At 41.1% G+C, this 15,620-nt stretch overlaps 1 long non-coding RNA gene across 1 annotated transcript; it reads left to right on the top strand.

Annotated features, from left to right (window-relative positions):
• The first annotated feature begins 13,437 nt into the window (after window positions 1-13,437).
• Window positions 13,438-15,257, top strand: LOC132079166 (uncharacterized). The gene is made up of 2 exons (XR_009419356.1): window positions 13,438-13,726; window positions 14,814-15,257. It is a non-coding gene; the product is annotated as an uncharacterized LOC132079166 (long non-coding RNA).
• Window positions 15,258-15,620: the final 363 nt, after the last annotated feature.

The raw sequence follows: 15,620 nt of genomic DNA, 5'->3' as shown, positions 1-15,620 counted from the left end.
GCTGATCCTCTGATTACCAACTCAGCTGGTTCTAACTGGGTGCAGTGGGATGTGTGTCTGCAAGTAAACTATTTCAGTATTTGTATATAACCTCTTGTGTTCTCTAGGTCATGTGCTGTCAGTTTATAGCTAGCAAAACAAGTTATTAATTTAGAGGGACTTGCATTGATTTTAGCAGAATTTGTGGAAAAGAAATAACTCATTAAAGTTGCCAGAGCTGTAGTGTTCTCAGAGTTTTGCAATCAGAACTTCTAAGGAACTGGAAAACCCAAAGCTCAGGTGATGGAAAAGTTTGCCTGAACTTGAGGAAAGGTGCCAATGAAAATATCCCAAGGTCCAGTTTAGCCAGACCTTTGGCTACTTTTTGGTTTTCCAGGGTTGCCTTGTGACTCATTCTCTTTTCAGAAATCCCATTTTGCAATTTCTCCTGGATCAGCATTCCAGAGCCTTTCTTCTTGTCTGAGGAAGAAAAGCTCATAAGTACCAATAAAGTAAAGAGCTTACAGAAGAAAGCATGGGACTGGACTATGCTGAAAAAGGGATTTTGGTGCCTTTTACCACACGTCTGACTTGTAGGGCACTGTGGGAGAAGCAGCAAGGCCATGAGTGTGATGCCAGACTGAGACTCCCAAAGCCTGAGGCATGTAGGAATCATGTATCTGCTCACTGCTCTTTCTCAGTGGTACCTGTCCCGAAGGTGAACCATCTACACAAATAACAGCAGGGACACACCAAGGGTCTGCATTCCTCCTGGGCTTTGACACTGGCAAGTCACTGAGCTCCAGGCAGCTGCTTTCAGTGCCTGTGACAGGAACAGTGGTGCCTGCTGCAGGGGCTGAAGGGGATGTGTAGGAACACAGGAAGGTGTGATATCAGCAGTTTATCTGTTTTAGCAAAGTGGTCTCTAGGAAGCAATGGTTAGCCACAGCAGTCCTCACTGAGTTTAAAAGGATTAATAACTTCAGCAAGAACTCATTTATGTTGCAGGCAAGAGAGCTCATCTAAGCCCTGCATGTTGAAGGATTGATCCTAACAGAAGGTAAGATTTAAACATCCCATCATTTATGATCTGGATGTGCTCTCTCTGTGCTCAGCAGCTGGCTCAGGCCTCAGTGATCTGATTCACCATATCTGACCACCACATGAGGGAGTCTTTAACCTGTTGGAAATCAGTGTGTGTGTGTTTGTGCGCATGGAGGGGTGAGAGTGGAACAATGTACAAAGGGTCAACCACTGGTACCAGATGTGATTTTCACCATTTAAGGCAGCAATTATATTCGCCTTTTGTTTCTTTTATCCTTTCTGTTTTAATAAGTTAGGTCTTAAGGGTGTGAAGTTCTGTTGACACATGGATATAATTTGTTAGCTTGCTACTAAATTAGAAATGAATTTTAAAAATTTGATAATGAACTGTGGATACAATGTTCAGAACTATTTTGTCCTCAAACATACAGGTGGCTCCCTACTGGTGCCTCCTCATACTGATGGTTCAGAAGAAGTCCTGATGATGCTGTATTTGATTAAACTTGGCAAACTCAGCACGATCCTGAGGAGCACTGGGAACAGATCCTGCTGTCCACACTGTTGTTGCCTTGTTGTGAATGGGCCTGTGGAGCTCCATGAGGAATCTTGCAGTGCAAAATGTGAGTAAAGATGAATATATAATTCATATAATATATGAATAAAGCCCTTTGCTAGCCAGGACTGCACTGGCCTATTGTTACAGCAAGAGCCAAATGGATGTGACTGCATGCTCAGCCACAGTGCAGAGCTGTGGCATTTCTGCTTTCCAGACTCCAGAGGCAGACCCCAAGGAATGCTGCACTGAGTGACACTTTTCTGAAATCCTGAGAAGAGGCACTTTGCTCCCAAACAGTGCCACACCAAAGCCTGGCTATTCCCCACTGCTGCTCAGTTTGTATTCATGGGAGATCTCTTTGCTGTAACAATGGGCAAGTGCAGTCCTGAACATGTCAGAATAATGGTTCTGCTTGCTTTGCTGCTGCTGCTGGGCAGCTGCTTGTTGCTACTCACGGTACACCTCACTTGTCATCATAGGGTTGGTATGCAGACACCAAGGGACCTTAATTAATGACTTTGAAGATGTGGCCTTTTATAATTTATGACAGAAATTTAATTAAAATCAAATATATAGTAGTTGAACTAGCAGAGGATTTAAAGTGCACAATCTTTGAAGGAGACAGTGATTCCCTCTGACCACTGGTGGTGGATACTGGGTGCAAATTCCATTTCATCACAGCAGATTCAGAACAGAATAGACTTGCTCTTTTTTTTTTTCTTTTTTTTTTTTTTTTTTTGTTGCAACAGATCTATGATCTTACCATCAGAAACCAGCAAACACACAAACAAAACCAACCAACAAGAATAACTATCTGCTACATATACAAAACCTAATAAATGAAACAAAATGTACAATTTATTAGAGCTAAGAGAAACTGGTCAATAGTCACGTCAAGCTATTTTAAAACAATTGCCATGAGAGGGAGATGAATAATAGAAAAAATGCATTTGAATAAATTAGTCACTGCAAGCTGGTAAAAAATCAGAAATGTCTTATTTAGTAGCTATATAAGAGGTTTAACAGTAGGATTCAAAAATGTCTTTGCTAAATATTGACCATCAATCAACCATCTACAGTTACCATATTTACCTTTACAGTAGCAATAATTTCTTAGTTATAAACAACAATACGAATATATCTTATAAAGAGAAAAGAACTTTCCTGGAAAGGAGAAAAGGATTTCCTCAGTGGTTGCTCTTGCTAATGTTGCAAAAAGTTAATTTGTTTTCTATAACGAACTTTTCATGTAGTACTTCAACCATCTGCTAAAACTACAATTTGTGAACTGTTCAAATGGAATTCCTGGGCACAATCATGGGGGATATTTATTTGAAGATTTTTTTCTTTTGTTTTTAATGTCAATTTGCTACAGCAAATTACTGCTCATATTGGATTATTTAAGGCTGTTTGTCTGGCAGATATATTTATATGTGAGCCTTAGTAGCACTGGGCTGAGCACCATCAGGGCAGTGGAGGCTCAGCTTTCAGAGTGCTAAACCAGAGTGAATGTCACAGAACTGCAGGCTCCTCTCTGGCTGAGCAGTATTTTGTGGCATCTCACTGGAAAAACTGATTTTCCATCTGCAGTGTGCAGAGGGATGCCAGGGCCATGCCAAGCGTGCCCAGCCTGTTCCTGGCCGTGCTCACGGGGCAGGAGCTGCTGGAGCAGGGCTGATCAGGGAATTGGGCTCGTGACCTCCCTGCTGGCATCACTGGGTGCGGGGGCAGATTCTCGTCCTTTAACCAGGTCATCATCTCATCGCAGCGATCCCAGGAACAGGATCACAGCCTCAAAGACGCCAGAAAGGAGAGAAATCTAAGGGAATCCCACAGGGGAGCAGTGAGGAAATGCTACAGGCCCACAGAGCTGCTGAGGTGGTGTCAAGTTCAAAGGGGAACTTCCATTAGCTGGGAAGGCAGAGGAGTGGCAGCACCTGCCTGTCCTCCAGCAGGCTGAGTTCCCTGTTAATGGGAATGACTGAATAAAAGCAGCACTTTAATGGGCAGGGAGAATGTTTCTCTCAAGGGATTAAATTCCAACTTTCTGTCTTTCAATGTTTTTATTACTCTTCCTATGCTTTTTAGGAGCCATTAATTTCTTTTGTACTTGACCATTATTAATACAGGGCAAATAAATGGCTAAACTACTTCCAGAGGCAGCTTGATGGCCCTTAGAGCAGGTCTACATTTTCCTGTCAGGAAGACTTACTCGAGGACCATTTGCACAAGTTTATACTGGGTTTTACTCCTGATTTCAAGATGATATTATAAAAAAAAATGAGTGCTGCTGCACACAAAATCTGGATCATGCATTTTTTTTCCTCTGTTTCAAAAAATAAAGTGCTTAAGGTTTTACTCTGAAATTTAAATGAAGATTTATTTTGGTTTTATCACTGTGCTTCCTAGGCTCCCTCCCTCTCCAGTCTGCTGTGATGTAGGAGACAAAGATTTGAATTGAGAATTATGATCATAAGCAGATCAATACATGTTTTTCTGATGATAGTAAGATAAGCAGGGGGAACTTCCATGTAAAATTCTGGATTAAGAGGCATTACTGAAAACAGGGCATCTTCTGTGGAGCTGCAGCACCTGTACAGTTTCCTTATTGTATTTTTTTTTTGTATTACCATCTGTGGTGGAGTCATCTTCCTATTCCAGGAAGAGAGAGACTTTAAAATGCATTGAGTTGTCTTGCTTTCAGCTCTTCACAGTGAGAGCTTTTGGAACTTTACAGTCTCAACAGTTGTAGCTAACTGTTTCTTCCTGCTTGATCTCCTTAATAGCTTTGGGAATGTCAGTCCACATGTTACCTGAGATGATGTTTTACCTAGAACAGTGGTTTCATTCTGGATGCTGCTTTTAAAGAGGAGCTTTTGTCCACTCCTCTGATGCTTCTACCTGCAGTCTACAAATCTTTCTCATGTAATTCACAGAACAGAAATCTGTAAGCTTAAAAGCCCCCGCCCTCTGAGTTCCCAAGGGGGAGGTAGGACATTTAGCCTTCTTTGGGGAATTAAAGATGAGATTTATCATTTATTTAATTCAGAGACCTCATAATTAAGAAACCTTTGCACACTCTTGGTCCAAGATGCAGTTTGACATCTCCAGCACACCTCTCTGAGCATAGTAGCACTCAGCATTTGCTGCTGCCAGCTGCAAGTCAATCTGAAGTAAATTCCTACAAGAACAGATCCAATACCGTTCATTTTGGCAGAATTTAATTTTTGCTTACGTTAATAACACCAAAGTTTCAGGGAAGGAGGGCTCTTCATGTGTCTCAGCTTTATTAGGTTTTGCATTGCATGTCCACTGGAGATTCTTATTCATTAGCTCTTCCAGTTTTCTGCTCCAGACAGAAAAGCCCTAGATTTGCCTCTCAGAATTCACCATTTCAAGAAATATTTACAAGAATGTTGGTCATGAAGTCAGTCTGAATATGTGCCAGGCTGTTTCATAGGTACATCAGCTCCTTTGCATAGAAAATTCCATTTTCATTTGTTTCATTGAAGTTCCTCAGGTCTGTCTTTACAACAAAGCTAGCAACATCTTTCTAGGAACCTCCCTGATAGCATACACAGCAGGGAAGATAATCTTCTGCCTTTAAAGCCAGATGAAATCCTAATAATCTGTAACACTGCAGATTACAAACTGCAGCCCTCTCACAATGAGTCTCTGACCTAATGCACCATCTCAGGAAAACCAGCCTAAGTGAGCTCAGTTCATTTTACATTCTGGTTTATTGCAGAGAGCATGAGAACTGATTGATAGCAGTTGTTTGTTATTAAGGTGAACATTCAGGTCAGAACTGGTGAAATATGGATACCCTGTGTGTACTCCGGAGGAATTCAGGAGCTGCAGCTCACAGCCTGCACAAACCTCTTTAAATTCCAGATCAGTCTCCTGATTATATAAGAAATACAATTACTACTGATGAGTAAAACAGAAAGGCAGCAGAAATGGTCAGAGACATTGCAGGTGTATTAGATTCCTGTAGATGTAGGAAATGCACCACAACAGATGAAACTGCAGAAGAAAACCTGGTCCCTGTGATGAAGGTGAAGGGAAGACTATTCCTCTTCCCTCAAACTTGGACTTGCAGTTAGTGTTACTGTCCCCTCCAAAGTCAGAACAAGGTGTAACAGGCAACACTGAAGTTCTAGAGAAGTACAGAGTATAAGATGGGAAATGAATTTATTTTTTTCTTAAATGTTTGAGTTTTTTTAACCTGTGTGTATAGATACCACAACAATTTTGGTGGTATAACAACGACAGTTATCCCATAACCATAGTTTCTTCAAGACTTGGAGGAGAACTTTCAAATCACAGAGTTTAACTGCCAATTGCTGCTTATTCTTGCAAAAACTCTTATGGCCTCAATTTGACAGAACACTTGAGTGCTTGTTTTTACTCAATAGTCATGTGAAACAAAAGAGATTAGTCTTATCCTTAAATGCTGGGTTGGAACGTATTTGGTTGAAGAAGATTAAATGCATTTATCATTGCAAAGAATGTAAATTCCATACTGTCTAATTCTAATGGGCTGAAGTTCATTCAAAAGAATTGTGCTACTCATAAACAATGCGAAGAGGAAAGCAGGCATATTAGCAAGGAGAATATTTAATACTTCCAAAGCACCTTTTACCCAATGAGTTCACATTGCTATGTGCATAAAAATGATCAACACTTTAACACTTCTGTGAACTAAGCTGAATATCTCCTTTCTCAGATGGGAAAGTCAAAGCACAAAGACTGAATGATTTATCTGCATGAATTGGTAGCAGAGCTAAGAATCAAATCTTGGCTTGCCTCAATCTGCCATGGTATTATTGCTCATATGAACTATTCAGTCATTTATACTACACAGAAGTGACAAGCTCTGTCATTCAACTGAATAAAAATAATTTAAAAATATGATTTCAGTACAGCTCTTTCTCGCCATTCTCCAAGACCCTTTTATTAGAAGTTTGCCTTTTTGTCTCCCATGACACCAAGCCTTGGATTTAAAGTTTACTGCATTCATTTCTGCTTTTCACTTCCACCAAACAAAAAGTTTGGGCTGGCCAAGTCACCTTGTCCAGTGTTAGAGCACTGCTATAATAAAAGTGAGAACAGGCAGGGCTGTGTGGGAAAGTTGTTTCCCACCTACAAGCAGATCATAGATGTGAAGTTTGTTATTTGTTTCTCATTGTGAGAGCTGCGCAGCGTGAATATTTAGAAGATGTGTAATGTACTCTCCTGAAGCATGGGCAGAGCCTTTTTGTCCCACAGCTCAGCCTTTTTCTCTCTCTCCCAGCCCCTGGGGGTCTCCTCTGCCACTTGTGAATCATGAGAATGAATCATTTACAATAATTTTGCATAGAATGTAGCACTAAAAGTAATGTTCTTCTCAATATGTTGCAAACTGGAATTTCTAGATCCTAAGGAAAATTATGTCAGTATCTTAAAATGATGAGTTCTTTACAATTTATGTGTTTTGACCAAGAACTTTTCAAGTGCAGTAAGCCCCAAATATCTGGTCTTTTACTCCTGCAAGTTGTGAGGGTGGCTTCTTCCTCTTGTAGACCTTGGAATGTTGGTCATTCACTTTGCTGGGGAACAAGATAGGGCTCCTTAATTTAAAGACCTTTGATTGCTTTAAGGTTTAATATTTCTATTGTATAGAAGCCAAATGCTTTTCTTAGTCCATCTGTCTCTCACACAATGCCCACATGCAAGCCTTCTAGTTTAGATGCTGCAAATAACTTCTTAAATGCCATTGCAGTGAGGGAAATAACTGTAAAACAATGGCACTTGCCCCCTAGACCTGCTCCCATATGTCTGACATATCTGCTTACTTAACAGAATTGAGCTTTTAATATTGCTAGCAATTAAGAGACAGTATAGTTAGTTGTGGGAAAGTGAGCTGGTTTTCTGCTCTGTCTGGGACGTTAACAGTATCACTCTCAGATAAATCTCTGATTTTTATTATTGGTGATGATATTTGAGCCCTGAGCATCAGACTTCTGATTCCAGGTTGCCTTTGCACGGAAAAAGAAAGGGTAAAAAAAAGGAGAAAAGAAAATCCCTTGCCTCATAAATTAAGTAGACTTAGCCTGGAAGATATTGAGAGACACTAATGGTTCATTAAAGCACACTTTCCTTATTTTTATCTTCAAACAAAGTTGGTGGGGAGCAAAGAGAGTTGTTAATGGTGTTTGTAGAAAAAAAATGCATCAAGGTAGGGAGATATCAAGATGGGTCTTTCTTTTTAAAAGCTGTTACATGATTCCTCTGCTGCCTGTTTTATGATGTGCCTCTTCTCCAGGACTTCAGCTCCACCCCATCACGTGGCTGCACACACCCACTCTTCCCTGTGCCCCTCCAGCCACATCCCAGGCTTCTAAAGATCATGTCACTGTTTCATCCAGATGTGACACTTCCAAAGATATCTCTCATCTTTCTCAAATACACACATTCTTTGGAGGCTCCAAGGGGGAAGCAGACACTGCTGCAGGCTTGGAAAAATACCTAAGTCTAAAAATACAAAAGCAAATGAACTTTGAGGGGGCTGAGCCATTCCCATATTCTGACTATGGCAGGAAATATCTGCTGTCTCTTTGCTGATCAGTACAGCTTCAATATATAGAGTTAGAGCTGGAAGATGTGGGGATTTTGTGGATTTTTGGTTCTGTTTGTTTGGTTTTTTGCTTGCTTTTTTGTGTTTGGTAATGCAAAACAGTTGTCCCATTTAGCCATCAAGTTCAGCTGTATGTTTGGCTGAGGATGTCTTTGGGAACAAATGCATCACAGGAGTATGGGATCATTTGTGTTGGAAAAGACCTTTAAGATTGTTGAGTTCAACAGTTATTAATCCAACAATCCCAGAAAAAGTTTGATATACAGCTTTGACTCCAGGTAAAGGAATGTTGGATTGGATAGCATTAGGTTATATTCCAGTATAATAGAGAGCACAGGATAAATACACTTCCTAAAGATGGGGGAAAAAAAAGAAAAGTCATGTAGAGCACTAGGAAGTCCTTGTCCTACTGAGAGGTCTGGAGAATGTAGGCTTGCTCTCATTAAATAGTGTGTTCAGCTCCTTTGCAATGGACAGTGTTACAAACAAAACATGAAGCCTTAGTGCCTTCTCACTAATGCCAATGTTATTGGGGAACTCATTGACATTATCCAGGGAAAATCACAGAACCCCCTGAGTCAGCCCAGAGTCTGTAGCTTTGGCTATAAAGCAGCTGAAGAAAGGTCACTTGATGCAATAACAGATTGTTTCCTGTGGACTTACAACTCTTTGCTAAGTATCAAAATTCTTCCTTTGATGAGACATGAGATTACTGACTGTATGACTTGGTTTGTTATCAGAATTGGAATACTGTCATGCTTCATTTATGAGTATTTGCATAAATCAACACATCTCCTTCTTTAATAAGATGTACAATGCTAAGATCTTAACTTAGGCAAGAGTTGCTTCTTTCCTCATATTTTATGGAGCACATGGACTTGATTTTTAAATTTTTAATTCCAACACATCTTATTAAACGTGCAGGCATAAAGAAGCACCACCAGTCAAAGATATCATTATTATATGCATGGAGGGTTATCTTCTGCCTTTCCACCCTCATCATTCATTAATGATGCACAGAGGCTTGTCATTTGTCTTTTCAATTCTTTGACTTTATTTTATTGCTCATATTTTATGACACATGGAGAGCTCTGTAGCAAGCATTCATGATCAGCTTTGGATGTCCATGGGAATATCATCTCTGCTGGGCCAGGAAAAAGTACCTTTTGCTCTCTTTGTATTTTGCCTATGAACTTGGTCTAACATCACTCTCTTATTGTTGATGTTTCTTGCAGTCTTCAAATTTCTAAGACAATGACTAGCACAGCTGTGCTATACACTGAAAAAGCAGCTAACCTGTGCAGTGGAGTGTGTGTGTGTGTGTGTGTTTTACTCACCTTTATCTCATTTCATAGCTGCTCCTATGAGCCCCACTGGCACCAGGGATAGTCATTGGGACCTCAGGTGTAACTCCAGTTTGCCATTCAGATAATGATCCTAGATAAGATTGAGATGCTGCTTGGTCTTTGTGGAACTGCCAGACAGAAATCTCTCCTGCCAGCTGTGTTGGGTGTGTGTCTCTGCAAGGCAAGCTCTGGCCCACTGGGACCAGTGAGGAGACTATCAAAGCAGTTCTGACTTCTACATGTCACTTTGGAAAGCCCCCCAAGACACTCTGATCAGAGTCTTTGGAGTGTTTTAAGTTTTTCAAATTCAGTTTAAAAAGCTTAATCAAACTTTCTGACACAACTGGCACACATTAACATTTTTCAGCTGTAAACACACAAACCCAGGCATTTCTAATTGCCAGTAATTAAAGTGTGTGGTTGATTTTGAAATGCTTTCCTGTTGAAGGAGTCTGAAGTGGTACGGCTCCCTAGTGATGCTCCCAAGGAGATAGAGGCCTGCCTGAGGCCACCTTACTCCCTCTCAAAAGGTAATGGGGAAAAAATTGGGCTGTCTGCTCGTCTTGCATAAACATTTGAGCTGGGCCTACTGTTGTGTGTTCATAGAAAAAGTTGGATAACTCCTTTTTATTAAAAAATTAATTAGTTCACTGTGCCAAATATCACTTACTGCCTGATATGACATTTAAAATTGCTCTGGTGTGTATCATTTTTTCCTGAAATGGTTCAAGAGCTCAGAAGCACAAACCCATACTGTCCCAGCAGGATGTGGGTGGCTTCCACTGCTTTATTGAAAACATTTACGAATGAAATGTTCTTTGGACTGGAGCTTACCCTGAATTACTCTGAAAACATCCAGAGACCTGCCAGCTAGGGGCCAAGTTTCATGCATTTCCTCTTTGGAGGAGCTCTGTGGAGCACACAGAGAGGCAGCCCTTCTCTGATGCTCCAGTGCTTTATCCACACACTGTGAGAAATGGGGCTGCCAGGTCTCCTGGGGAATATGATATACCAGACCTGCCTCAGCTTCCTCTGGAGCATCTGGGGCTAATGACTGCTGAGAGGAATTTTATAGGAGGCACAGCCTAATCTAATATGGTAATTCCTAGATTTTCATGATAGCTTGACAAAATCCACTGCTGCTTTTCTCTTCCTTGTGCTCACAGAAGATTCTTGCATAATCTGTCTTTAAAAATCCAGCAGAGCTGCTGAGCCAGGGCTTGGCAGTCCATCCTCTAGGGACATGCTTGCAAGTATTTTTGTTTCTCAGAGTGGTATTTCTGGTGGCCACATCACAATTCAGTTTTCAAGTGCTTGTCTTTTATTATCTCTCACAGGATTTCTTAATCTTCCTGTCTCTTCTAGTCAGTTCAAAAATACAGTAAGAGCAGCCTTTATTGTGGTATTCTGGCCCTTCTGTTTTCAGTTTCCACTGTAGTGAGGAAGCCCAGAAGGAAAAAATGCCTTTTTTTTTTTTTCCCTGTAAGAGTTTAACCATTTGGAGCCTGAATTGGTTCAGCAAGTGCAGAATGGGGTGATGTTTCTTACTCTGAAGATTCAACTAAAAAAAGAAATAAAGAAAATCTAAACTCTATGCATTCACACCAACATGAAATTAACAACAATATTTAATGTTTAGGTCATTAAAATGTGTTCCACTGCAGTGTTAGCAATCCAATAATGCTTTCAAAGGTTGAGCAGTAGTAAGTGCACTCTCCTGTGGATTACTGTCATGCATGTGTGGAGAATGGGTGAGAACATGAGGAAATGTTAGGCAAGGGGCATTGTGGAACCTTGTGAATTGGATTCCTTATCTGACATTTTCATCTCTACTTCTGCTCCAAGCCAAAGAGCTGTGGTAGAGCAGAAGCATTACAGTGAATGTGTACCAGGACTATGATTGCTTCCACTGTGTGTGCCTTGTTCCTCTGGATAGAAGTATGTGCCGGTGAAATGAGTAAAAGTGCTAAACACTGGTCTGACACCCTAGAAATGGAAGAAAGTAGTTTTCCAAGAAGATTAGGTTTATAACTAAGTACTTAGAGAGGGAAATGTATTGGAGAATTAAAGCTAAGCTGTTAAATTGCAGTCACTTAATTATCCTGAGTCATTCCTTAAGTACCTGTACTCCAGAGTGTCCACCCACTGCAGTCATCTTATCAAGAGGAAAGACAAACTGAGTGCATTTCCAAGAAGGACAAGAATTAGAAGCTTGCAAAGCATTTATTGCCTAGTAAGAAGAATTGATGCACAACTTCTATTTATTTTTAAAATTTCTATTTTATTTTACATTCTTCAAAGAAGGGAGCATGAGTTTGGAGATTTTACAATGCAGGATCAGCTCTGCTCTGGTAGTGGAGGACATGGATTCTGCAGCATGGGTATGGTGATAGAATGACTCAGGTGTTTGCAATTCTGCTGCTCTCTCCAGCAGACTTGCACAGCTGCATAAACATTACCAGAGGAGCTCTTCCTGCTGTGCCTTCATTCAGAGCAGAAGTGGAAAGGATTGTGGTCCCTCTCATTCAGCAGGGCAGAAATCAGGAAAGTGTTTGAAGGGGAAAAGGAAAAAGCCTCAATGAGCAAGAGAGAAAATGTGTGCTGAGGATTTGGGCTTTCAAACTGAACTGGATGGTAGGAGAATGAGAGTAAAATCTCCATTCTCCTGAAGGCAGCTACAAATATCAGACAGATTGCAATTATGGGATAGTGATGTTTTCATTAGAACTTCTGCTTCCCTTTCCCACTTGTAGGCAGAATCCACTGAGTGGAAACATCAAATACTCAGCTTGTAGTCAAGCAAATTGCTTTTAGAACAATGAAGTTGTGGCACACCAGAACTTTAAATGTCCTGCTTAGAGCTTTAACATAGGAATTTTCAAATTCCAACTCTGACACTTAGAAGTTCAGACCAGAGTTTCCCCACTAGCCTCCTAGAAATTTATGGAGTAATTTTCCAGGGATTTTCTCAGGAAGTGGCCATGCATCTGCCTCAGCTCTGCATGGACAGGTTGTAGCTTCAGGGCTGAGAGTAAGTCCCTGAAATTCTGAGCAAATTACTAGAAATACAAGATTACATGGCCTTCATAAGTGTCCTGCAACCAGGATCCAAGGGGTGTCTGCCCTGCTTTCTCTTATATCCCAGGGTAATTAAAATTTTCCACTCAAAGTGTTTTAATGAGAATAATTACACACACTTGCTGTGTTTAGTTTGTGATGCTCTGACTTCCCATCTCATATTTGCAAAGCCACAAATCAGAATGCTATTTTTAGATGGAGACACTGTCTTGGATTCATGCTGAGTATAAATATTTATAAGAATAAGGAACCCAAATAATTCAAGAATGTTAAGTTCATCTAAATACTTTCAACACCCGGGTGAAGTTGGCAAGTAGAAAAGGTTATCTCTGTTATCTTACAACAGAATTTGCTGAAGTTATAGTTAATATATATTTTCCAGGCTTGTATTTACTCAGAGATCATCTAAACTAATGGCAGAAGTAGAGACATTCTAAAGATTTGGCATTGTCATCTGATTTGGTCTTCTGTATCAACAACTGCTATGTAGGTGCCCAGTTTGTGATAATTGGGATGGGGCTGGCCCAGCCTCATCCCCAATGGGCTCCAGCTGTGAGCAGCAGGTGAGCAGCACTGACAGCAATGAGCCATGGAGTGCCCAGGGGCACTGAGCAACCACCAAAGGGAGCAGAGGGCACACAGGGGCAGGGCATGGACAGTGAGGGGCACACAGGTGCAGGGCATTGACAGTGAGGGCACACAGGTGCAGGGCATGGACAGTGAGGGGCACACAGGTGCGGTGCATCAACAGGAGGGGATAAAAGGCTGGGCTACAGAACAAGAAGGGCAGATGCTTGCAGCCTTCTGAAGTGGCGTTACTGTGCAGCTCGTGGCTGTCTCAGCTGTGACACTGCCAGGCAGTTTTCTTTCTGGAAGTGCTGATGCAGGCATCCCGAATGTCTGAAGGGATATTAGGATATATCAAAGTTTGCTATAGCTGCCAGTGATTTTCAGGCATTGCTGCAGAAGACATTACCTGGACAGTGTGTAAGTGAACAGCATTAATGCTTCTACTCTGGAGGTACCTGTGCCAGGCTTTCTTCTGGAAAGTTCCCCTGCTGAAGTGTCAGGAGAAAGGAGCTGTGCTGCATGTTGTCAGACTTGGTGAGTGTGTATGGGATTGTGATGTGGGGAAATAGTGTGAAAGTAGGAAACTGTGATTTGTTCTCTTTGTTCCAAACTTAAAATTAATCCAAGGCAAACATGGCCTTTACTCCCCTTAAACTGACAGCAGAAGTATTCATGGGAATCGATGCAGATGCTGTACAAAGTGAAGGAAACCCATCTGGAGGGCAGTTAGTGCTACCCCTCAGCTTTGCAAGCTCTCTTGTGACCCAAGTGCTGCATTGGCACTCTGTGCTTCCTCTGAGTGTGCTCAATACCATGTTGTTGAGCCATGAGAAGATCTGAGAGTTGTGGCCTTTTAGAAGTGCCAAGTAGTCTATGTTTTCTCAGGTGCTTGAGTTGCTGGGTAAGAGCATATTATGATGAAAACTCTGCTGGTACAGATCTGTGAACTCTTGAGCAAGAAAGATTATGGGCAACCTCAAAATAACAATGCCAAGGAGGGCTGTGTAACTAACTGTTGTTCACTTGCAATAAGCAGTGAAATACAACTTTTGCAGTTGGTGTTTGCAGCCCACAGATTAGGTATAAAATGTTAATGTCAATTAATATGCATACAGTCATGGTGAATAATGCCAGCCCTGATCCTAGCTTTAGTACTAAGCCTGTTGAGTTCATACTAAACTTGCTGTGTTGTGAGGTAAATCCATTGCTGTCAAAGTGGCCTAAAGGTGTCTTTCCTCTCTGGTAGTCTCTGAACCACTGACTCTTTGGAGCTTGTAAAATTTATACATGGAAAAGCCATGATATGGACTTATTGCCTCATGTTCTTGCCTAGACACGCATTCCTGACCTGCCAGGACCGACCCAACAGAGGCATTTCTTTGAACTATTATGACTTTTCTTATGTTCTTAAGCTAAAGGCGCCTTCTACACTTAACTTCTGGTGCAAAAAGAAATGAGAATACCAGCATTGAGAAACAGGAAATGCCTGTTGGCATAAATTTAGGAACTTTTTAATGTGTGTCCCAGAGAACGCAGTTGGGAGTGACACTGCTCTGGAGAGAGATTCGGTTTCTCAGACTTAGCAGAAGTCCACCACACTGATTTTTATTTTTTTTTTTAGATTAAGATCATTTACTGTTGTGGGAATCAGTGAATTGGAAGCAGACCTGCAAGAACAGGTATCCCCCACTGTGTTGGTGCAAGAGAAGCATTCTGCACTTGGCAGGCCCCTTCAGGCTTTCAGGGTCAGCCCTTCCAAGGGCACTCTGAGTGTTCCTGTCTGTGTGTTGTACAATATCTGTATCCAGCTCTGCTGCATTCACTAGCTCAGGTCAGAGGGGCAACACAAGAGATCAGCTCCTAATTTTTGGACATGCTAACAGTTGTTAAGAAGGATCTTTTTGTTCTAGGGAAATGCAAAGAACAGTCCCACATTGTTCTGAGCAGTTGTCCAAAATGGAATGTTTGGATTTTGAGCTCCTCAAAGCATGTGTTTTATGCCTGTATTTATATTCAAAATGCCTTTAAGCACCCTGTTAAAAAATGCAAACATTTATAACCTCTAGCCATTCCATTTGTGCTTGTTTAACCATGAACAAAACATTCCTCCCTCAGACTTTCTCAAATTCTCATTCAGACATTAGGGAGTGATGGTCTTTTCAGGTCTTCTGTGGTAATAAGCTGTAAAAAGACAGCAAAATTAATGGATAACATGGGTAAGAAATGAGTGAAACAAAGGCCTGGCTTGCTGTTTGGGAGAGAAAAGGAAGGTATGAGCTCTAGGTATGCAGCAGAATGATGATCCCACTAGGTATTGTGCTGTCAGGTACTATCTGGGATGCAGCATCAAAGAGAAAAGGAGCAGTCACCAAAACCAGATGACTATAAAGTTGTTTCATAACTGCCTAGCTTATCTTTTAGCAAATTA

The sequence above is a fragment of the Ammospiza nelsoni genome, chromosome 13, assembly GCF_027579445.1.
Source record: "Ammospiza nelsoni isolate bAmmNel1 chromosome 13, bAmmNel1.pri, whole genome shotgun sequence".
NCBI lineage: Eukaryota > Metazoa > Chordata > Aves > Passeriformes > Passerellidae > Ammospiza > Ammospiza nelsoni.
Note: the sequence above shows the minus strand (reverse complement) of the source record. Positions and strands in the feature narration are given on the sequence as shown.